Consider the following 24,243-nt stretch of genomic DNA (forward strand, 5'->3'; position numbering starts at 1 on the left):
CGCGTCTGCAAACACACGGTCTGCAGCATCCGACCGGATAAATGTGGTCTGAATGGAAAGTGTAGTGTGTGTGTGTGTGTGTGTGTGTGTGTGTGCGTGCGTGCGTGCGTGCGTGCGTGTGTGTGTGTGTGTGTGTGTGTGCGTAGCTGTGTGCGAGTGTGCGCTTTGAGTGGATTAACACGGAGCAGGTCACAGCCTGCCCTCAAACATCTTGTTTGTTATGGTCTGAAAAGGATGTTTGGACGGGGCAGCAAAGGTCTGTGTGTGTGTGTGTGTGTGTGTGTGTGTGTGTGTGTGTGTGTGTGTGTGTGTGTGTGTGTGTGTGTGTGTGTGTGTGTGTGTATTGATGTTGCTTTCCTTGTACGGAACCTTTCTGATCAGACACGAGGAGGCACTGTGGAAGAAAAAAATCACGTGCATCACGACCTCATGTGCTTGGATTTACTGCACTCGAAAACTACTTTTACAAATCTGTATGTGACCAGGCAGCTACAGTAAGTGATATGTTTCCCACCCACTGAGAACATACCAAACTTTGTTAAACAGGCCTCATTTCAATTACTGCTTCTCCAAAATTAATAGCAAAACACATTTACAGTACATGCCCAGACTTAATTTGTGGCTCCTCCAGCAGCTTTGGTAATAAGAGCACGAGCAGAGGAGAACGTCAAATGATGTGGAAACAGAAGGTTCAAGTAGGAAGGATGGTGAGGCCGGTAGGCAGATACTGTAAAGGTTAAACTTGTCGTGAAGAGGAGGAGAAGTATTTAATCTACAGTAAGAATAAAATTGGTTGCATGTCTTACCGTTAGGGAGCCTGGATCAGCGCTGAGGGGGGGGGTTGAACCCGAGCTGCCAGTCGCGTACAGTACAGAAACGTGGCCGGGCTAAAAAGGGGCGCCAGCACATTTAGTAACGTCTGGTCCAGTGCAATGGTGGAACAAACACCCTGCTAAAAGATAAAACTGGAGATTGAAGGATTAGGAACATAAGTTGAGCCGCTCCTCTAGAGGCCTATCAGAAAATAAAACTGCTAATTTACTATGCTAAGCTTTAAGTTGGCGCTAGATGCTATGTTGTATTTAAATCCAGAGGAAGTGGCTAAACAAACAACCTATTATAACGCTGCCTCTGTGTGACTTCCTGAACTTTGTATAATGCGCAGTTATCAATGGTGCCGTAACTCAGCTAAAACAACCATTACCACAGTTGGGAGCTTGAACGCGGCAGAGCGCCTTTGAGCGGGTCAAAATGCTACGCGCGCGGATCGTAAACAAGCTGAGGGATATCATCTTCTCCAGCGTTTCCCCCAATTAAGAGCTGGTATTTGTGCTAAGGTTGTGCTCATTAGGACTTTAACTAATTGATTCATTATCGTTAGCACGATAGACGCGCTGGCAAGTGAATTAGCTCAGCTTGATGCTATTTGTACTATACATGCTAACGGCGTCGTTCCACATTATTGTTCACAGCTGTTCGCGTGCTATATGTTGCTAATTTCCAACACGCCCCATCAGGCTTCAGACATTACAAATGGAAATGAATAGGAGACACAAGCGTATGATTAAACCTCACATTTGTCATCTTCTAATGTTCTTAAACACTCATTTGATTTTTTTCCCCCTTTGTTGTTTAGTTAGTAGTGAGACTTCAAGAGGAAACAATTCGTTTTGACCACAATGCTTGTGCTAAAGCAGTAATGACTTTTGTTGAAATGCATTCATTACTATGTTTTGATTCCAGGGAGAAGAATATCCCATTAATGGTTTCATTTGTATGCAGTCATCCATATTATAGTAATTATCTGATTATGTCAAACATAATCTCCACAACAGGATGAGGCGCATCAGTCATTTTACTGCTACATGTACCATAAAGCCACACTGAGGCACAGCCTTGAAGTCTGGTCGTGTCCAAAGACATTGTGTGAGTAAACTGTGAGCAGTTGAGTGGCCTGTTCCAAAGAAAAGAAAGATAACAGGAGTCAATACGCTGCATCTGATGCTTCCTGTCAATAGACGGAGCCTCAGAATTACCTACAAGAACACAGAAGGCTAATATTAGAAAATAAAACATCTGGATAGGAGCGTTTACTGTTTCTGGGAGGGCAACTTGGACAATGAGCCCCACCGAGGATCAGTTGGGTGTCGTGGTTCTTACTCCAGTAGCAGGACGGGCATGGACAGGCTTCCACACCTGAAAGTAGACAGGTGTGGGACAGGAATTCAAATCCTGAGTACTGAAAAGGGTCTCATGCGCTTTTATTGGCATGTTTTATTCATCATAGTGTTTTTTCAGCAGGAATAAATAGTCTTTAATTAGCCTTTTTTGATGATGTACAGTACAGTATGTTCTTTTATCTAATTTTATTTGAATTAATAAACTTTCAAAAAAGCATCAGAGTCACAAACTAATATTTCATTTTAGCTTTAAACAGCATTTTAATATTTGCAAAATATTTATAATCAAAACTATTTTTAATTAGTTTTTTTTCCACAACTGTTGGCCGCCTCTTTCTTTTCATGCCACCACGACATCCTCCATCGTTTCCTCATTTGAAACCGTCACTGTGTCCACATGCATACTGATTAATTTCACCCATGCATGAAACTACATTGAGGGGGACTGGGACAGTGGTCACGCTTGTCAGTGACAGACAAAGGATGGGTCCCATTAAAGAGATGAGCTTTAGCGTGCACACACACACACACACACACACACACACACACACACTCCCACTGTAGCCCCACACAGACACGGCTGCGCTGTCCTGGAAAACAGTCAGGAAATGTATTTTAAGTTTCTATCGCTGCCTATTCCATGAATCTGGCCTCTTTGGCCCGACAGTCTTCACACACAATACAGCGAAGTTCCTTAAAAATGATGTTTATACACTTCACAATGACAGGCGCAGACATTAGCTTCTCCGTGGCCCAAACAGTCATTCTTTCCTCCAGCCAATCTCACCATTGCCCTCTCCCTGCTATTTTTACAGTTTTATTATTAGCCATTGTTCACCGTGGCCCGAGGAAAAACGGTGTAATTTTTCTGCCAGATTTGAGTGAGAGTCACCACCTTTAACAATTTCACTGTTCCGGCAGTCATTGGGGAATAAATGATGTAGCCCTTTGAGGAGTTAGGGGGGGTCAGGTTAACCTTGGACAGAATCCTTCAAAGGAACGTTGCGTGCGGGGATGAGCCTTTGAGGTGCGAGGCGAAGCGGTGGGAGCTAAGGCCCATTGCCATTTGTTGGTTTTAATGGAGTTCACCGAGACACGCTCGGTGCGTCGCCACTGAGATCATGTGCTAAAACACATTTGCACAGGGGAAGTGAAACTGCACATTTCTACCCCATTTTCCAGCCAAGAAAAGTCACTCACGGTTCATTTAAGTGAGCAAAGACAATAACTGCTCTTCAAGATAAAACGATTTAATGATTAGTGGGTAAAATGAAGGAATAAGCTCCAGGTGACTCCCATAGACAGTGGGTGTAAAGGTTCTTTGATCCCATGAACAACCTGCAACAGATTATTCCCCGAGGTGTGTTTTGATCCCACACATCCCCTCCCTCCAACAAGCCTAATTCCCATTTACATTAGAAAACATATCTTCCAAATTAACAAGCAGACGGCTGCAATTAAAGACGTTAGGCAGCATCTGTCCCTTAACTCCGAAAGAAGAAAATAATTGGAATCCGGACCAGTTTGCCAAGTGCTTTTCTCCCAGCCTGCCCTCCATTTTAAGTCAAGCATTTGTAAATGGTGACAGGTGTTATGCTGATACTCCTCTAATACAGTGCTGAAGCTTGTTTTAAATAGCAGCTGGCGAATTGCTTTGGGAATATGCGAGTTGATACAGAAAACAAGTGGGTAAGTTTCACACCGGGGCTTAGACGAAGGAGGAAGGGGAAACGGAGCGTGTGCGTGTGTGTGTGTGTGTGTGTGTGTGTGTGTGTGTGTGTGTGTGTGTGTGTGTGTGTGTGTGTGTGTGTGTGTGTGTGTGTGTGTCAGCATTACCGAGCAGGAGATGAGCTGAGTGGGAGAGTGGAGAACAAAGACAGAAGTAATATAGACTGGCATTAAAAGAGTGTCAGAGTCAAAGAAGAGCGAGGTGGTGGATGTTTATCTAAAAAAAATCAATGAGGTGCAAAATCCAGCCATCCATCACCTCCTGCGCACACTTAGAAATGAGGATAAATAGGTGTAGGCCAGCGTGAAAGCTAGGAATAGATATTTAGAAAAAAAACATTCAATTACTGACCTATTGCAAATTCATTTGAAAGGTCTGTGGTTAAAAGCTGTAACGATGATGTGAAACCTTGTCTGTGTAGTGGCTTCCATCCGACTACTGTCTGAGGGTCTGACTGATGGAGAGCTGCTCCTTTCGGCAGTTTCTCCAGTCAGCACAGTGGGAAAGAGCCTCTAATATGAGCAGGATCAACTCAACAGCGGCTGAGAGTTTGCCATTCAGACGCATCCAGAGGGAGTTTCAGACTTTAGACTTGACCCAACAGAGAATCAATTAGGCGTAAAATGAGCAGGCTCAATTCCAGAACTGGCCCAAAATATTAAAAACACCAACACGACTCCGGTGTTGGGGAATGGAAGCAGACCCAGCACGCACAGAACCCTGGCCCGGTCCGGACCCACGGTCACCAGCGCAGCGCGGCCACTGTAGCAGACGCTGCACCGGCTCCAAAGGAATACACACTGTTCTACAGCACAACACTCGCTGGGCGCATTAGATGGAAGAGCTGCGTCTCTGGACCCGTGCTGTACGTACAGTACCAGAAGAGGAAGCGAGGCCCAGGTGATTCAGTGGCACAGACACCAGTGTAAAACAGGAACCTTTATGGGGGGGCGTCTGTGTACAGTTACTGCAAAACCCTCCCTGCGGATCTGTTGGTGAGCTGGAAACCTGTCTCCGTACACAGCGTTCTCTAACCTGGTACCGTCCTAATATTTATAGTTTTCATTAAGTCTCTTCCATCTTTGCTTTTTTAATACGTGCATTGGGTCAAATTAATCTGGCGAGCGCTTCCCTCGCTCTGTCCCTCCAACTCCGCGTGTCCCGCGTGCGCCGCTGACAGAACGAAGCCTTTACCATATAAATACAGCACATTTGTCATGTTTGACAAGCCCATTACGCTTCTCTCAGCGCTCGTCTTTATCTCCCGCGTGCTTTTCTGTTTTTTTTTTTTTTTTTTTTTGGGCCCGGCTTCCTGTCACGCCGAGTGACTGCTTCACCCGCGACGCTCGGGCGCGAACCGCATTAGCATTTTTAGCTCCCATCAGCATTTGTCGACCCACACGTGTTCCTCGGTGCCTGTTGGAAAAATAAAATAGAAATATTAGCTGCTGCGGCTCCAGGTTGTTCCGTTCTGTTCCTTAACGTTCCGCTAGGAGGTTAAAGCTGCTGTTGATCGACTACTGTAGCTTTGCCAGACTGGCGGTTCAGCGTAACACAAGGCCCTGATGGGCGTGTTTGAATGGAGACAGATTAAATACACGCTGCGGGAACTTGTTCTCTGGGAGGCGAGTGCCTTTGTTGTGCTGAAAACTCTTCTTTTGCCCCTGCTGGCGAGAGAGAAACCGGAAAAACCTGATTGATTTCATCTCTTGCTTCTTTGAGCAAAGACAAGGAAAACGGTGGCGATCAAACGTCCCCGCTCATCATTGGGCATCGATCAAGCAACGTGACGTGGCCCAATCAACACGGCCCATTTGCTGAGTCACATTGTGAAAAAAATATTCCTGTGGCTTATTAATGAAAGACAAAAATCATTTCAAATCAGTGCTGCTCCATTTATTCACCTGTAATAATGAACCCTACACACCGGGAATCTGTCACGATGACCAAGAGTATGAAACGGCAGAAAACTCATCGGCGGCTCAAACGTCTCAAATGAACTGTGACCATTTTAGTCATTAACCTGCATTAATAATAGATTTTCAGGAATAAATAATATAAGAAGGCACACATTTGAGTTTAATTGGAGGTTTGTCTTGCGCTGCTGTATCATTTATAAAGCATCACATGAGTCATTACAGTTCAATTACTTGACCGACGGGTGTATTGCTTTTTTTTCAAATCTCTACCGCCTCTGATGCAACATGAAATGTACAGGTTCAAGGTCCGAGCCGAGCTTGTGATTTATCTAGGAGCAAACCAGCAAGACTTTGTTCTGGGGTGCGGGGTCACAGCGGAGGTTCCGGTTTTGTTTGGCGCAGGGTTCTGTGCCGGATGCTCGGGAACGACACTCACAGAGCGCAGGGGTTTCTTGGGGCTCGGACCTTTGGAAGGAGGAATAGCGTGCCAGAAATAAGGCATTACACCAAAGGATGACATCTCTGCAGGGTTCTATTAGCCGAACAAACCTGCTCCCACACTCTAGAAGCAAAGGGATGAAAGCTGGACATGAGTCTCATCACATCGCTGTCGTACTTGTGCAGGGTCTGAACACTCCACGCTCCCCTCATTCAGTGCTTAGTTTAGTTGTCTCCATGGGGACTGTCTCCCAGCTACAGTGCACAACACACACACACACACACACACACACACACACACACACACACACCCCATCCCATTTTTCCACTGCCCGATCAAAAGCAAAGCAGTGTCAATCACACACGACGCCGCTCCAGTTTGGACTTTGTCCTCGCTTACAGAAAGCAGTCGTCCTCTCCATTCCCTTTTAGTTCACTCCATCATTTTCCTCCCCTCCGTCCCTCCGTCTGTCCCGGCCTCCCCCGTCCCACTCACAACATCAAGCCCGGTCAGGACGGCTGTCGGGCAGCGGATCTAAAGACTGGGCGGCGGTCGTGGCGGGAGGTGAATTACTCCGGCAGGGCATTTGAAAGCCACTGGGTCCCTCTAAACAGTGACATCTGCCCCCCCCCCAAAACACACACACACACACCCACCCCCCAACCCCCACCGGTTACTACCGGCGGTGTGGACAATGACACGGCTAAAGTGATCCGTCACCGCTCCACAATGAATGATAAATTGTGACATCTCCCGCTCGCTCTCGGGCGGCTTTGGGAGGACGCCTTTTTATCATTTAAAGGGAGATTAGAACTATCACTGTGAGAGGCATATTTCACAGCTCATTTAGCCGCTCATTTAGGAAGGAATTAATCATTTTATCTGTAAAACAAAGTTCCATTTTCACCCAGTCCAAAGTAAGGCGTGTGTTGTCCCCCTTACGGGTCCAAATGTCAGTTTGTACAGTAGCTTTGTTTTGTTGCCAATCAACAATTAAAATTTATAACACATCCGCCTTTGCCAAACACCATTAGGGTCATTGTTTATCCCAGATGCCAAACTAAAGTAATATTGAATATCCAAGTTGAAGAAGTGGGCTTAAATCAGCGCTTGGGTAATAACCGTCCTGGCATAACACGCCTCCAGGCCTTTATAATAGAGATGCTTTACGAGTTCTTCCAGCCGAGTGTGGAAGCGCACACGTTTTCCCTGCGCCCAGCGACGAAGCAAACGAAGCCGTCTCGTCTGGCCGCTCGGAGGGATCCCAGCAGTACGTCTTATCTACATGAACGTGAAGACGGCCCATTATTCAAAGTCAGCTCCCCCGGACCACCTCAACACTCCGTTGGCTGCTTATCTGACACGAGAATAGATTGCGTTCTAAATGAACAGGCTGAGGAGCCCAACAAGTGGGGAACGCAAGAATCCAGGTTCATGTTCGGATGCGTTTTAAGTGGTGGGTTATGAAATCAGGACTCAGTTTACATGAGGCTAAACTTTGCTTCAGCTGCAAAAGCGAAAGGAAATCAATGGATCTTTAATTGTCATCAGGTCTTAGTTTGCATTTATAAGTGTTTTTTATGAACTTTTTATGAACTAAATTCACGACGTAGTGACAATCTATAATCTGTTGTGGATCCAAGTCCTTCTACTTCGCGACCCGCCCAAAAGCAGAGTTGAAGACTGGAGAGTTTCCTGCAGCTTTGGGCCCCGTGTGATCTAACTTCCCGGGGGTTATCGCGGCCCGGCTTCTGAGGCTATGCGGATAGACACATCAATGAGGATTTGCGGGGCGAAAAATCTATAAGGGAAAGTGAAGCGGAGTGAATGGGAAGGCAGATAAACCTCCCCAAGTGTGGCTGCACACTTGCGCAACAAAACTAAACCATTAGCACTTTCATGGTTAGCCAGTGCCATCGAGCTGGAGCCATAAGTTTTCATAGCTCCGGCTTTTGGACCTCGCGGGCGCGTGTGCTTAAAAGCGCTTCCATTAAAGCCCCGGCGCGACAGCTTAGCCCTTTGTCTTTGCTTCACACCATGCGTCAGAAACTTAACGCGCATATGTGGCTCTGCTGGTCTGGCACCGGGCAGGAAAAGTGGGACTTCTCCTGGCTCAAAATGTCAGCGGATAGAGGGGGGGAGAGAGAGAGAGAGAGAGGGAGAGATAGAGAGAGAGGGAGAGGATGAGATAGAGAGAGAGAGAAAGAGAGAGAGAGATGAGACGAGAGAGAGAGCGATGGAGAGAGAGAGGGAGAGAGAAGAGAGAGAGAGAGGAGAGGGAGAGATAGAGAGAGAGACGAGAGAGAGCGAGGGAGAAGAGAGAGAGAGAGAGAGAGAGAGAGAGAGAGAGAGAGACGAACGAGGAGAGAGAGAGAGAAAAGAGAGAGAGAGAGGAGAGAGAGAGACGGACGAGGAGAGAGAGAGAGAGGAGATGAGGAGAGAGAGGAGATACGAGGATACAGAGAGATAGAGAGAGAGAGAGAAGGAGAGCGAGAGTTACAGAGAGATAGAGAGAGAGAGAGAGCGAGTTACAGAGAGAGAGAGAGAGAGAGCCCTGTGGCTTCCTGGCTGGCGACAGTGATTGAGAAAGGCCAGCTGGCTTACTGCAGGTCTGGACGTGGACTGACATGAGAAATATGGTCTTGGGGACTGCCAGAGGAGAACGGGGCTGTGGGAGAGGCGAGGTTTTGGCCGAGGTGGACCAGTAACGCGTAACAATGCATGGCTTCGACTCCACATTACAGCCGATCCCACAGATGACACTCAGATGACGCAGGGCCCCTGATTCTTATTTATTTCCCATTAATCACATCCTCATGACCATAATACAGATTTCAAAGCCCTTCATTTAAACAGAATATGTGTTTTTTGCTGTTACGTGCAGCAAAAGCCAGATATTTGGAGCGTCAACGCCTGAGAGCGGAACCACCATTAAACCGTAACGTATGCCTCATGATCACAGGGCAAACAGCTCCAAGCAAACGGAGACGCGGCCATTAACCCGTCCCTCTGCAGAACCGTTCCTCGTTCCAGGCGTTACCGTATTTCACGCGTCCTCGCTCGCCTTTTTTTAAAAGAGGCAACAGATATTTCTGCACGGAGTAACTGCGCGGAGGAAAGAGGTAAATGAGGCCGGCGCCATCTGCTGCAACGGCGTCCATATGGATTATGGCACGTGCGTCATTGCTTTGGAGCGACGACGACTGCGCGCGGAGGCGCGGCGTCATGATCGCGCCTCCGCTTGACTGACACACACGTGCTGAGGCGCAGGTGAAGGAGCGGCCATTAAAACGCTCAAAAGCCGCCGCCAGCGACCGCGCTCGCGCACATTTAAGGGCACCTAAGGATGATGAATTAAAAAGTAATGCTCCGCGTCCGTGCTGATCTGTGACGCAAAAGCGGTTCTGACAGGTGCGGTTCTGACGCTAACTCAGTCCACTTAACAGCATTTAGACGCATTTTTAATACATGACTCTTCCTGCAGCGGTTCCTTCCTGGTTTTTTTATGTTTTGGGGAAAGCTTAACACAGTCATTGTTTCTGTGTCTTCTTAAAAGAAGCCAGTGTTGTTATCAGTAATCCCCCCAAAATGTGCCATCGGCCCATAAATGCGCTGAGTCTAGATCCGCGTCCCACTCCTCATGATTGTCATTGACTATTTTTTTCCCCTACATTACTTTAATTATTCATTTCATCAGACGTCTCGCTGTAAATTGGGTTTGTTCACACGCACTCAATTTCCAGGTTAATTGCAATTTATGAGACGATGAGGATCCGCACCTGCTGCAAGGGGAACTCAGCCTGAGCGTTTCTCGTGTCACATCGGCTCCGTTTAGTCACTCTTAGATTTTGTGCCTGTTCATCTCACAGTATCACGTTTACAGGTGACTGGCTGGTGTCACGCGCACGTATCATATCCCCGCCAGCCTGAACGCTTCGCCGACTGGAGCAGCCACAGGTGCTCGCGAACAGTTCACCCGCTGCGACCCCAATCGTACCGGCGCTGGGAGCTATGCAAATGACTCCATCCATACCGTTACAGGCGCGATTATCAATATTTAAATACCAGTCCCACTGTGCCAGCGAATGGCTTTCAATTTACATCTAATCTCGTGTACGACATCAAAGCGCTACATTATTGCACAGACAATGCGGCGAGTGAATCTTTCACACGGCGCGTGGGCGCCTTTCATGCGCGCTGTTATTCTCACACCCAAACTCAACCAGTGTTGATCAAATGGAGCCACTTTAAGAATTTGCCTTTGTACAACGCGCGCATGATCCGCCCGAACAACATTCCCCGACACGTTGCGCTTCATTGTATAATCATTCGCAGGCGCATCGCCGTGGATGAGAGGCTTCTACATCACGCGGCCCGCTCTTCACTCCGAGAACAAAGTGGAGCCCCTCCTCGTGTCTCAATCCCAAATCTGCGGGTGAGCTCGTGATTAATGTGTAATTGACTTGATGAATGGGTTTCCCATTCCGTGAATCCATCAAAATACTGCTTGATTAAGCGTCCTCTGTGCTTCTGATTAAAAACCAGCAAGATCAGCTTCATTTAAACACAAGCACGGCCCCATCGTGTTACAAAATCTGGTCACGCCCACTGATTATCTTCTTGCAATGGGGATAATCAATGCGCGTGAATGCCGAGGATCGGGGGTGACGCCGTTGCCGTTGTGGAGGGATACTTTGCAGGCAGCGGCGGAGAACCGGTCCGGTTTTAGCAATCAGTCATGCCAAGAAGCAGAACGGGATGGATGAGGGAGGGGGGGGCAGAGGAGGAGATGACCTGTGAAGGGTTTGAGAGGTGAGAATGAGATGGAATAAGACTCAGACAGGGACGGAGGAATGGTTACAGAAAGTGAGACAGCGCGGCGGAGAAAAGTTTGATGGGGAAGCACGGATTCGGAGATGAGCGAGCGGTGCTGACAGAGCGGATGATGAGAGCGCGCGCGGAGTCCGTCGCGAGGTGCGGCGAAACGCCAGGGTGGGCCGCAGACTGCGCGTCACGCCCCCCCACCTCACCTCCTCACACCCCCATCCGTGCTCAGGGTGTCGGGGGATAATTACCGCAAGACGACGACCGGGCATCGCACCGACGGCGGCCTCTGGTGACGTCACGTCGCCGGACGCAGACAATGGAACGTGGAGCTAACAAAATGTTTTACATGGTGGCGCGGATCATCTGCATCAGTTGCTAAGAAGACGCCAATGGCAGGAACAGACTGGAGCAGGAGGAAGTTCAAACGGCTTAATTATCGCCGTGTTAATGTGTTATGCGTTGCCATAGCGACAAAACTGACAGTGAATTTAAAAGTGAAATTATTCGAGCTGTAAACTGTGCGCGCCTTTGTAATTAGCCCTTAAACTGCCAATCAAAAGCCGCGTAAACAACCGGGCCGTATACTGTGTCAGCGTACGTCCATGCGTCGCGTGGACTCCCACCGCTGCCTGGAACCTTTGCCCGCGGCCCATTCTCTGGCTCCACTCTCTCCGTGGTCACTCCGACGGCGCATCCAGATCCAGGCGGATAATGAGACGCTGGCTTTGTGTGCACGAGAGCATTCATTAGACGAAGACTGGCAAGCAGCAGAGCATCTCTTTCCCCTTCAGTTAGAGGTCATTAATCAAGCTCCTGTTTTCTTTCTTCGTCTCAAATTGTTGATCTTGTTTTTTTATCTAATTTTCAACCTCTAATCTGCCGAATTCGCCACCCACTCCATTGCACTCAGGGCCTTTCTTCTCATCGCTCGAGCTCGTCTGTCTTTTTCGACTTATTTCTCTCTCCCTCCGAACCCTTTTACCCTCACCCGTACACCCCCCCCAGCCCCTCCCCTCCCTCCCCCCCAGCCGCCACCCACCATTATTTCTTCCTCGTACTGATCATCAAACAGAATCCATTTCCCCTGGAGGGCAGGACCAGCCCCCGTGAACCGCTCTTGATCGCTGTCCAAGCTTCCCTGTTTGACAGCCTACAAATGAGCCTGACCCTTTGCAAACAGGACACACACACACACACACACACACACACACACCCACACACACACACACACACACACACACGCACAGGGTCTCTACGCAACCGCAAGTGAAGTGCGGTTGTAACCTCTGTCACGGAGCGCGGCCCTTCGCTGGCCTCTCTGCTTTCACAGACATCGACTTGTTGCGCCGCGCGCTGATGTCTCATTTCGGACCGTGCGACCTCTCACCCGTCACGTTTGACCCTCACGCACTAAAAAAGACACGCAGATGTAAAAGATAAAAACAGCAAATCACACATCCCTGCACTCCCGCGCTGCCTGCATTTCACATTTCTTTGTTGCAGCCCACTGTGGTAATTCAAGGCTCCGACCACAGCTAGCGTCACAGGAGCCGCATCGCTAGAACTGTGACATCCGCCCGCCGAGCCTCCTGTCGCTAGACCCGCGCAGACCCGGTACCTGAACGGCCCCCGTTTCGCCTCTGCAATGAAACATTCATAAAGAAGCCTAAAAAACATCCCCCGTGCAGTTTGATCCCATAAATATTTATTTGCCGGTTTGACTATTGAAAGGCCACAAGACCAAAAAGAGGTGAAACAAAAGGCTGAGGAAAACCATCTTCTCTAGATACTGTAAGTGAGAAAATCTGAATTCTGGTTAAAAAATATAAAACTAACTTTTACTTTTAACCAATGAAAAAATGTCATATACACACTGTTTGCACAAACATCCAAAAGTTGTATACAGTATATTCCTGTATTTAGTGCTTTATTGCTGCTAGACTATGAATATTTTTGTTGTATTACTTCACAATATACAATATAACCCCCAATATAAATCATGCTCCCCCTGTTTGTATGACTATAAATGTCTTAAATATCTTCTAAAGATGTTCATCCTTTATCTTTTTTCCAGGTACATATCTGTTTAATGTGTCCCTGAACTTACAGTATACTTTAGAACGCGTCCTAGTTTTGTTGGTAAAAGTTATGAAGGTACTGTATAAAATACACCAATGGGACATTTAAACCCAGACACGGCTGTTAATCAGAGACACTGGTTGAAATATCAGTGTTTGGGTCTGACTTTGTCATTTCACAATTCAAATGACAAAGTGTTTCCTCGGCTTTGTCGAAAAAAAAACCTCCGCTGTCCTTCACAGCTTCAAACGAAAGTGAAAATCTTTGTCCGGCGAACATGAATTGGCCTCGTCGTCGCCGCACAATGGAGGGAGCAACTTCACAGATCACGACTGAAAATACAATCCATCACCAACGAACGCACGGGCGACGCAAGCACAGAAAGTGTCCGCTTGCTTCCCACAACCCCTGCTTTATCAAGTCGACTAAAGGAGCGTGAAGGACTTCAGGAAGGCGCCAGAGCAACCGGCCGAAATGTCTGAAAACACAAATCGCGTTAAAGCTCCGCGAGCGTGACGCAAAACCGTGCGGTGCGATGGAACGAAAATTGACCTTGAGCCGGAGTTGCATTGTCTGACAGGACCCCAAACGCAGCACAGCTCATCCATTCACCCACAGGACAGCAGGTAGAAGAATGGGGCCGGGGCGGGAGGTTCGGGAGGCCTGTGACAATTGAAGGAAGAGCAAAGTGAGACGGACACAAGCGGGTCATGATGAGAAATGGATTTCAGGTGGCGGAGACGTGGATGCGGCGCGTGCTGCAGCAGAAGCATCAAGAAGAGAGAGATTCAAGAGGTTTCCAGGCAAAACTCCACACTGGTTCACACAGGCCCAGGAATAAGCAGCAAGTATGTGACAGAATACAGATCGACTGCCGTGTTCGTGGAACTCATCTGCCGCCTGTCATTAGGAGGCTCGTGTTAATGAATTCAGCGCCTCACGCGCCGCGCTGTCCCTGAACACCTCACACGTGGTGGCTGCTAGCGTCCACCTACAACACAACCCACACGTCTGTGGGCGCAGGCGACTCCGGAAGCTGTGGTAGCGACACTCCACAGCGATCGACGTCACAACGCGGCCGAAGCACGACGAATCGCTATGGAAGGCCTTCCATAAATCGCCGCGACGCAACGCGAGTAGCGCCAGTGCGACGCGAGCGGAGTTAATGTTCACCGCGTGCGTGCGAAATCCCCGCGGGACCGAGGACGAATAATCTTTGTATGTGTTAGTGATTAAGTCTGTGTTTACTCTTTTGATTTTTAAGATCATTATGAGACAAAAAGCGCAGATTGATTTTTGTTAGTATTTGTTAAATGATAATTTTTTTAATCATCTGGTAAAAGCTAAGCGCATTCCCAACAGATTTAGCTGCATTTAGTGTTTTGTGCTATTTGTTTTTTGGGGTTTTTTATGCCTCTGTCAAGCTCTTGCTAGGAAATTTTGTATCCTTTTGTATGTGTGTTAGTTTTTGGTCCCTTTGATGATTCACTGTGTTTTTGGTTGGTCTCACTTGGGTTCTGTTTAACTCTCCTTGATGTCTTTTGGAATCTCTTTGGTTTCTTTTACGTGTTATTAAGCATAAGGAGCCCCTGGTCTGAGCTGGGTTCACGCAGCTAGCATCAGCATCACCTTTAGGTTAATATTAAAAATATATATGTACTATAATGATTGAGCGCTAATCCAATTAATGTCAGTGTTTTGTTGTTGTTGTTGTTGCTGTATGTTTTTCTTCCCTACGAGCAGTTTGAGCCGCGCACACGCCAACGTTCACGCCGTTGTTCCTCAAAACAGAGACCTAATGAGCGTACGGCGAGTGCAGAAGACAACAGTTGCGGCGAATTTCCCCTCAGCACCAGCGGTCGGTCATATCCAGTAAATAGAGGGAATCTGCTGCATTCACCAGCACACCAATCTATTCCGTGGAGTTGATTTCAGGGCTTCATGCAGATAATGAATGGTGTTATTTACTGAGGGGAGGCCACCGTGGAGCGAGAGAGGGAGAGGGAGAGGGGGAGAGAGAGAGGGAGAGGGGGAGAGAGAGAGGGAGAGGCGATGGCTTCAAGGCAGGGAAATGTGTTTGTGTGTGCAGCACAGTGGCCCTGAGCTAAACTAGCTCCCATCCTGCTTCTTCTTGACACACACACACACACACACACATACACTCATACACAGCATCTGTCCTCTGCTGGCTGTGGAAACCCATGAGGTGCTCCAGTGATGAGCAGCTCCAGCAATGATTGGGCTCAATTGACAGCAGCAAGCAAAAGACAAAGCGTGTCCTCCCCATGTGCTGCAATACATATACATATGTATACACACACACACACACACACACACACCGTACAGTCAGCCGTACACCGACTCCTGTCCAGTGTGCGTGTGCATTCCAGCAGTGTTTTGACTCGGGGCTGACAGTAGCGAAGCCCCTCAGCAGGTGTTGCCTAACATTACTGGAGGAAGACAGAGTCGTAGCGCGGAGCAGTTTAGCTCTGTTTACCGCGCTGACAGGTACGGTAGCGCCGTGTCAGCTCATCAGCCAGCGCCATGGCAACCCCTCTGGATCCAGACTGCCATCTTCTGATTGGGCGCTTAAACTCCACACGTTTGTTTATGTAAAGAGGACGGGGCAGACCAGGTGAACACATAGTCTGTGATGAACAAGAGGCTGTACATAATCATCTAATCTACGCTGGTTGAGGGAGTTTAGTTTATCCTTCAACCCCTGATATCTATTTTAAGCACTGTTCTCTAGATGACGCATTCAGTTTTCCTGGAAGAAAAAGTACGATTGGAGAGTGAAAGTCCTCATTTTAACTCGAACTGTCTAAAAATAAAAAAGGATGAATCTCTATGTATAGAGGTGTGAATGTGAACTAGAGGTTTGGCGTTGACCTGAAAAGCTATGACGCTAGCCTTTTGTCCCACCATCCAAAATAGAAGCACGTAACCAATGACGAGTCGCGTTTCTCCCACGTGCAGTAAAAGCAGCACGGTCAGACCAGGTACCTTGTGACGTTCACTGACAAACCGTCTGATTGTTCGCAAAGCTGCAATTTCCTCCTCTTCACGTCACCACCTGTCCGTCTAAATCACGCCGCTCTTTGTTACCTTTGTCTCCTCGCTCTCCCGCCGTCGCTGTCTCTGCCCATTTGTGTCTGACTCATGTCATCGCTCACGTCTTTTTCTTTTTCGTCCCCATTCCCTGTCATCTTTACTCAAACGCCTCACCTCACGTCCGCTCCTCCCTACCTGGTCCCGTCTCTCAGAGTCATCCTAATTAGCGTTTCGAGCCCCCCGCTCCCCCGCGGCGAGGTCGTCGCTGCCCGTGAGCCTCTGCTGCCTTGTCTCTGCTCGACTCTAATGAAAGAAGCCTATCTGCTGCCATCAAGGGCGTGTGTGTGTGTGTGTGTGTGTGTGTGTGTGTGTGTGTGTGTGTGTGTGTGTGTGTGTGCGTGTGCGCGCGACAGAGAAGAGAGGCTACTCACACATCATTAACAGCATTACCTCAATTACACAGTCTGACAATGAGAACTAGCCGAGAGAGATTGGGAGCGAGCGAGGAGGGAGAGGGAGCTCGCACTCAGCAGGAATGGAGGAACTGTTTCATTCACCCGTCAAGAACATGTAAAACAGGCTCCTCTACACAAAAGCAATTTTTCAACCGCGCTGAACTCCGTCCTCCGTTTGTGTTTATTCATACATATTCAGCACGAGATTGAATCCGGGCTGACGCATCCCTACGACAGACAGACTGCAGCACGTGGAGGTGTTTCTTTTTTTTTTTTTTCCTGATGCAATCATTCCAGTCTAATATTTTTCCCTCTCATCCTGTATCTGCTTGCATGACAGCGCTTCCCTCTGCCTCTGCAATAACGGTAACTAGATTTGACTCTTGTCATGATTTTCCAGCCCTGGTTCCTCCTTTATGGCTGCTTTCTGTTTTTCTATTGTTTGTGTGTTTGTGTTTGTGTGTGTGTTTTTTGTTTTTTTTAAGGAAAGGACTGATGCTTGGGTTTTATTTATCGCTGAATTTCCCCTGGGAACGGGCAACAAAACTACAAAGGTTGGATGAAGAAAGAAGCAAAAGGGAGACACGGCGGGGGTTGGAGAAGACGCCGGTGGAGAGAGAAACGGCTCGAATCAATATCATGAATCTGCTGGGACTTGAAACGGTGCCCAGGGACGGTTTAGTAGCGGCACATCCGCTGCCGATTGTGTGTCTCACCCAAGGGGCAAGGCCAGAGAGGGCCGGGCGACCACGGCGCTCAACAAATCAATAGCCCTGCTTGTGTGTGTGTGTGTGTGTGTGTGTGTGTGTGTGTGTGTGTGTGTGTGTGTGTGTGTGTGCGCGCGCTCTCCATACTGTCACAATCCCAACATCCAGTAGAGAACCCGGCCAAGGTGAAGGGTTGGGTGAGAGAGCTGCGCAAACAAGGGGGCTGTTACGGGAGCAGGGGGTAAGTAAATGCTGCATTGAAGGTCTGCTGGGAAGTTTGAGCGCTGCAGTATATTTGACACGCGCAAAGTTTTTAACCCACTTCAAACTGCGTGACTCCCAACTCAACTGTAATCTAAAAACAGCTGAAGTGAAAAAACAAACATTATGATTTCACATCAAACGATGCCTAAACATGCATTTTTCCCCGCCGCCCGACTCTTCGTCTCGCAGGCAGAGACAATACTGTACGCCATTATGCATATCTATTCTTTTCAAAAACTCCGGCAATTAGCATACTGTACCGCAGGCAACAGCTGGCGCGCCACACTCGGCTGCGTTATCAGTAAGCTGGGGAGCGAACACGTGTACGCTGTTGTTGTTTTGCGAGTCGGGGAGTCATTATTATTGCAACGCTAAAAAGGAGCGCGGGAAGCGGGCGAGACGGCGGAGGACGCGAGCAAAGAGGCCACTCGCACGTGCGGCTGTTTCCTCCCGGGTAGCGTTCTGTTAAAGGGCTCCTCCCAACTAACAATGGCGCAGCTCTGTTTGCGCCTCTCCGTGCGGCATCAGCGCTTTGTGCGCAACACCCCCCCCCCTCTCTCTCTCTCTCTCTCTCTCTCTCGCTCGCTCTCTCTCTCGCTCTCTAACTTCTATCTCGTCACCCGCGCAGCCACTCCGCGTGGACGCGCCGGCCGCCGAGTGACTGACATAAATTGCTGTAAAGCAATCGCAAAGTGCTCCAATCCTCTGTTGGTCGGCTGTAACAGTGGAAAAAGAGGCACTTGCCTTGCCTGGCGAATTTCCCCTTCGGTTCATTTAGCTGAGTATTACAGAACGGCTTCAGGCAGATTTGATGAGTCATCCATTCAAAATGACTTTTTGATGCTTCTTCGCTCTCCTCTAAAGAAAAAAAAATCCCATTCCCAGCAATATTGACCTAAAGGACTCACTTTGAGTATATCTGATTTAATCTGGTGAAGTTAGGTTAATGCCATGCTACACTGTACATCATCACATGTTATTTTGTCTGGTGGAACAAAGATGAGCCACTTTAGCAGCAGTGGATCTCTAATCTATGTCTGCACCACGGGGAGCGGCAGGAACTACTACCCACGACTGACAACACGCACTGTACAGTAGTTAGTCTGCAGTGCAGCCATAGGTACAGTACAGTGCAGCACAGGCTCCCGTCTTGCTCAAGGGCATCCTAAATGTTGCAGGAGTTCTTATTATGCCCTGCTATGGATAAAAAAAACACAAACACCAGCAGGATCTACGGGGGCAAACAGCTGACGGCGTGCGGTGTAATTGCCAATAATGGCCGGTGATAAAGCAACCATAAGGCGAAGCCTCAGGGTTGGACGCTGCGCTTTGTCACTCACTGGTCCCCGCGCACACCTACAGCACACGCATCCATGCCTACGTGTGCCATTAATCTCCACGCGTGATTACCTTCTGCAGGAGGGAACCTGGAACTGCCCCCATAATCACTCACTGCACTCACAGAAATGATAAGGGCCTCAGTAAAGACGTCTCACACACACACACACACAACACACACACACACACACACACACACACACATACAACAAGGTCGTGACCTTCCACCACCCACTGATACTTCAGTTATTACTATAACTGCGCGCCTGTAAGTCATCATGAAGTTAATTCTATATCGATTAGCTTAAGAAAGACGGGTCAAACGCAACAGCGTCCTTATGGACCCGGCAACTTTTAGTGGCACCAGTCAGTTGTCGTGGCTTCTCTGCTCTTTTTTATATGCAGCGAGTTAAAACGATGTTTTTTTTTATGGGCCGGCGCTCCAAGCGCGGATGCAACCATTACACACTCATTTCTTTCAATTGAGCCCTTTGTGTTTTTCCCTTGGAGAGAAGCCCACAACAGCGGCCACAAAAGGGCCTAATAAAAGGCAAACGATAACTGAGCAAAGCCGGGTTCAATAGCCTTTAATCGCTTGTGACATAACCCTGATTAAAGCGCATTCTGACGTTGTTATTTTCTTTGTGTTCCTTTGTAATTCAAACCGATTTGACAAATTGTGAGCGGGCGAGAGGAAACGCTTTGGCAGCCGCGTATGGACGGGCCCGGTAGGTAGAAAGAGGCGCCGGCGGGGGTTTGAAACCTCAGAGCGAGGAAACGCGCGTTCTGGGGGGTTTTGGCTGCACAAGTCGGCGTCTGGAGCCATTTCCTACGAACGGGCCGATTCATTGGGCCGGATATACTGCATTTGCACAGCTAAGGATGACTAACACACTGCAGCGAGCGCGCAGCCCGGTGAAGTGGAGCGATGCGCGTTTCTAACTGGATGCGTGTGCGCAGGAAGCAGGCAGGCGGAGGCTTAGACTGAAATACTGTTGGAAAGTTTGAGTGTTTGCCTTAGTCTGCCTCGGTTGCCAGATGGCCGTGGTTTGTGGTCTGGGACTGCCGTGGCACAGTCCATAAGGTAGCAGTCTCTCAAACCCGTGTAGGAATCCCCGGGTGTGGAGTTGTTTTTTGTCTTCTGCAAATTCTCATTGTCGGTTACAGGCTCGGCTGTCTCGGCGCTTCAATTATTCAGAGGATACACAGCGAGGGCCGGATGCTGATGGAGGGGTTCGGGCTGTCCCATTGATGTGGTTAATATTATATCTGCACGCCGGGGCGGATGCTGTGGGCGAAACAAGGTCACAGACGCTAAGCCAGGCTCAGGCCTCAGCGCTCGGTCGCCAAAGGAGTAAATACTAAACAGTCGATGGAGTGCGGGCATGAATTTAGTTATTTATTCATCACCGTACAAATATTTATGGTCTCACTGTCATATTTTGAAATGCTATTGTAGAAAAAAGGTGGATTACTGTATGTTGGAAGGAAGGAAGGAAGGAAGGAAGGAAGGAAGGAAGGAAGGAAGGAAGGAAGGAAGGAAGATTGGCACAACAACACCACTCATCTGACCCCTCTTCTTTATACTGAATCTCCTTATGCTTTTCTCATCGCTAGAGACTCATTTGCGCTCGATGGTTCTCAACTCATCGGCGTCTCTGGGCAAAATATTTTGATCCTTCACGCGGAGCCGAGGAGTTCCTTTACATTCTGCGTCCGTTTGTGGCTAACCTTAATGGAAAGCCGAGGAAAAGGCAGCGCCGCGGCTCACGTCCCGCCTCATAAAGCACAGAAGTAATTGTTATTGACTTCCTAGTTGGTCCTTGCGTCTTCTCAGGTTACTGCTTCTTTTCCTATTCTCCCTTCATTCGTATCCATTTTGTATTCTGTGCTTAACCTCATTATACCTTGTATTTTTTCCATCTTTTCCCTGTCTCCCCCCTCTTCCATCCCTCCCGCCTCCCTTGTGGACAGACTGCTCTGACCTGTATCTGTCTGGCATGGATGAGTCCCAGGTTTGGTTTAAATGCCCCAATTATTCTCCTGAATTATGATGTCCTGCTCTGGGCCGCGCTGCTCCGTCTCTGTGGCTCTTATGAGAGCTGGCACGGCACAACAAAACCATTTACAGAGGCCAGATTAAGGGCACGCTCACATGAGCAGCTCCCCCTTTGCAGCGTGCGATGGGAAGCCGGCGGTGTGTGTGTGTGTGTGTGTGTGTGTGTGTGTGTGTGTGTGTGTGTGTGTGTGTGTGTGTGTGTGTGTGTGTGTGTGTGTGTGTGTGTGTGTGGAGAACAGCGGCCACACGGCAGCGCTCTGATGATCTTATTTAGCTCTCTGCTCTTTCGGTAGCGGATATCAAAGTTGAAATTAAGGACGGCCACACGATGGAACATGTCGACATCACAGGCGCAGCGATGCGGCAGCTCGGCAGGTGACACCATCCGTGCTGGAGAGTCCGGACACACCCAGCTCACACATGGATGAGCCCAGCATAGCTTCAGAGCAACAGTGTAATCCAGGCTTCTCTTCCACCACCAGTCTAATCCTACATCACGACTGCACCCACTAAACCTCGGGTGACATATGTTCCACTCTGTGAAAGGTAGTCTAATCATCCAGCTCTTTTTCTTCACCCTATAATTGATCATATCGCACGTGGCCTTGATTAAACACCCACTCGCACTTCAGAATTAATCATGCATTGCATGAACTTAGCATTAATCACGGTGTAACCCCCGCTCCATCTCTATTCCTCAGTTGGACTGTAATGGGATATTCATCTCCTCAACAATTAATAACACCGGCATGGGGCTCCTGCGCAGTCGCCCCATTCTCTCTATTCCCACCGTGTTATTTTAAGCTGGTCGCAGGCAATGATGGAGGGGTCGCAACAAGAGCTTAAATGGGATTTATTAGCGCAGATGCCAGAGGTGAAGAGAGAGAAGAAATAGTGAAGAAGCAGTGGGGCGACTGCGCGACAGGGAGAAGCGAGGACGCGGGGGGCGGGGGCGATGGGGGGAGAGCGAGGACCTAAAGGTGATAGAGTCATTGGCATGTTTTCACGCGTGTGCCCGCTGGAGAGACATCAATCTTCTTTATCTCTTTTAGATTTTTTATGTCTCCGTGTTTTTCTGCCTGTAATAACCCCCTGCCACCCACCAGGTGATTCATCTGAAACACTTGGCGGCAGAGCTCCTCTGGGGGTTCATAGACTACCTGCCTCCACGATCCATAACGGTACACAGCGAGGCTCACGCACGCGCGTGTGCGCTAGCGCGCCGCCAAGGAATGAGAAAGCGCTGGAAAATAGATTATTACGCTCTTGTCAAAGATTCACTTGACCGTAACGAAATGAGTGGAGCCTGTGATACAGTGGGCGGCAGCTGCTGTGGGGACAGAGACGACGGCCACCTCGCTGCTCACTGCATGTTTTATAAAACGCTACAACATCGCAATTATGTTGTCAACAGACACCGCGGTTGTTTAAGGGTTCATGTACATGCTTTTTTTTCCACACTAAATAATGCTAAAGAATTGGACCTCGAGGACCTCGATGTCTCAATAAGGCGTCTGTAAGGTTTTAAGCCCTGTAAATCGCCAACGCTGCCCACAGTTAAGTGTTTTTTCAGCTCCCTGGTGGATAGTGAGTTCATGGTGAGTTAAATTGATTGCCACGACTTTTTGTAGAGGCGCACGTGGCGTCCTAGGGGTCACAGGTCACAGCATCCAGCTTGTTGTTGTTTGGCTGAAGCTAGCGGCTAACGGCGCACTTAATGCTAACAGCGTGCTAACCGCCCATTAACGGCCAAAACAACAGCGGGTGGTGAATGGACCTTAAGGTTCTGGCTGACACTGTAGAGGACCTGAGCCCACACAGCGCCGACATAAGCAATAATTAACCCAAGAACTTAGACAGGATTGGCTAACGTAGCAAAATGTAAAACAAGTAGCCAGTACACAATAATGCAACCACAGAGTCATATAAATGTAACAGAATGCCCAAAAAGTGGATTTTAAGAAACTTTTAAGATATGTAATTATAATTCTTATTCATAAAAAACACAAGAAAAAATAAAAGAGTCAGACCTGTACCTTTATACAAGCCAGGTGTTTGTGTCCATGTCTTCAGCCCAGTGTTTACTGAGCATCCATTTTTCACTCCATGCTTTGACTTCCTGTCTCCAGGTGTCACTTTCCTTCGCACACATCAGGCAACTAAAGTCCGCAAAGCTCCTCTGCAGAAGTAAAGAGGACAGATCCAGATCTGACACGAGCCCAGAGAGCTGCCAGAACCTCCCAAACGGCCGCTTCCTCACTGGGTGTCACTCACTGACGACACCTTTACAGCAGCTGCGAGAGAGAAAGAGAAGCCCGGGAGATGAAGGTGTTCCTCAAAGCGTCGTACTCCGTAATTACCCCCCCAGCCACAGCGACTGCTGTTCAGCAACAATTACCAGAGACAAATTGTTCTGCATCTCTTTTTACCATGATTGATTCAACTTGAAAGCTCGCTTCTATCGGTGATTTCGTCAAGAGTTGCGAGTTGTGACGAATTAAACCCGGGCGCGACACAACATCTATATTACTGGCAGAAGGAATGTGGGAGGATTCCTCCATACAGGCAGGTTCAAAATGGTCATAGCCTTGTGATGGACTGGACGCCTAGATAAGGTTCAACCCTGCTTGACCCCCCCCCTTTCAGATTCAGTTTAGATTCAGTTTCTGATCTGAATCAACACACAGTATAGAGCGATAACCACCACAGGAGTGAGTTCTGCTCCTCTGAGCTACACAGCAAGGTTGCATTTATTTTAATCATGTCATTTATTTAAATATCCCCAAGACTCAATAAAGTATGTGCATGGAATAATTCTGGGAGGACAAATTAAAATCGTTCCCCAGTCATAGAGTCACTGTAATGTAAACAGATCTACATCGGTCTTACACTGATAATAACTGATTAGTATAAAAAAGAGTAGAAGGATGGGTTTCACCTCATTTGTGGGCTAATATTTAGTCAGAAATGTGAAGGCAGTTATTAATTTGCATCACCTATCACATGCTCCAGCTGTGAGTGAATCCTCTGGTGCACAGAGGCGCCCGGTGCCAGAACCCGGATGGTCCTTGGCCGGTGGAGACGCGGCGCTCAGACTTCAAAGCTGGCCAGCGTCTTTGAAGCGCCTTGGCACCGGTCACCTGCTCCAGATGTGCGGCACAGTGCCTCCGCTGGACACGGCCGCGCACCGCGG

General features: G+C 48.4%; 1 long non-coding RNA gene across 1 annotated transcript; it reads right to left on the reverse strand.

Annotated features, from left to right (window-relative positions):
- Positions 1-1,663: 1,663 nt before the first annotated feature.
- LOC114863283 (uncharacterized) lies at positions 1,664-23,430 on the reverse strand. The gene is made up of 3 exons (XR_008695731.1): positions 23,087-23,430; positions 2,131-2,196; positions 1,664-2,036 (listed from the first exon to the last, which is right to left on the reverse strand). It is a non-coding gene; the product is annotated as an uncharacterized LOC114863283 (long non-coding RNA).
- Positions 23,431-24,243: the final 813 nt, after the last annotated feature.

Source organism: Betta splendens, chromosome 9, assembly GCF_900634795.4.
Source record: "Betta splendens chromosome 9, fBetSpl5.4, whole genome shotgun sequence".
Classification (NCBI taxonomy): domain Eukaryota; kingdom Metazoa; phylum Chordata; class Actinopteri; order Anabantiformes; family Osphronemidae; genus Betta; species Betta splendens.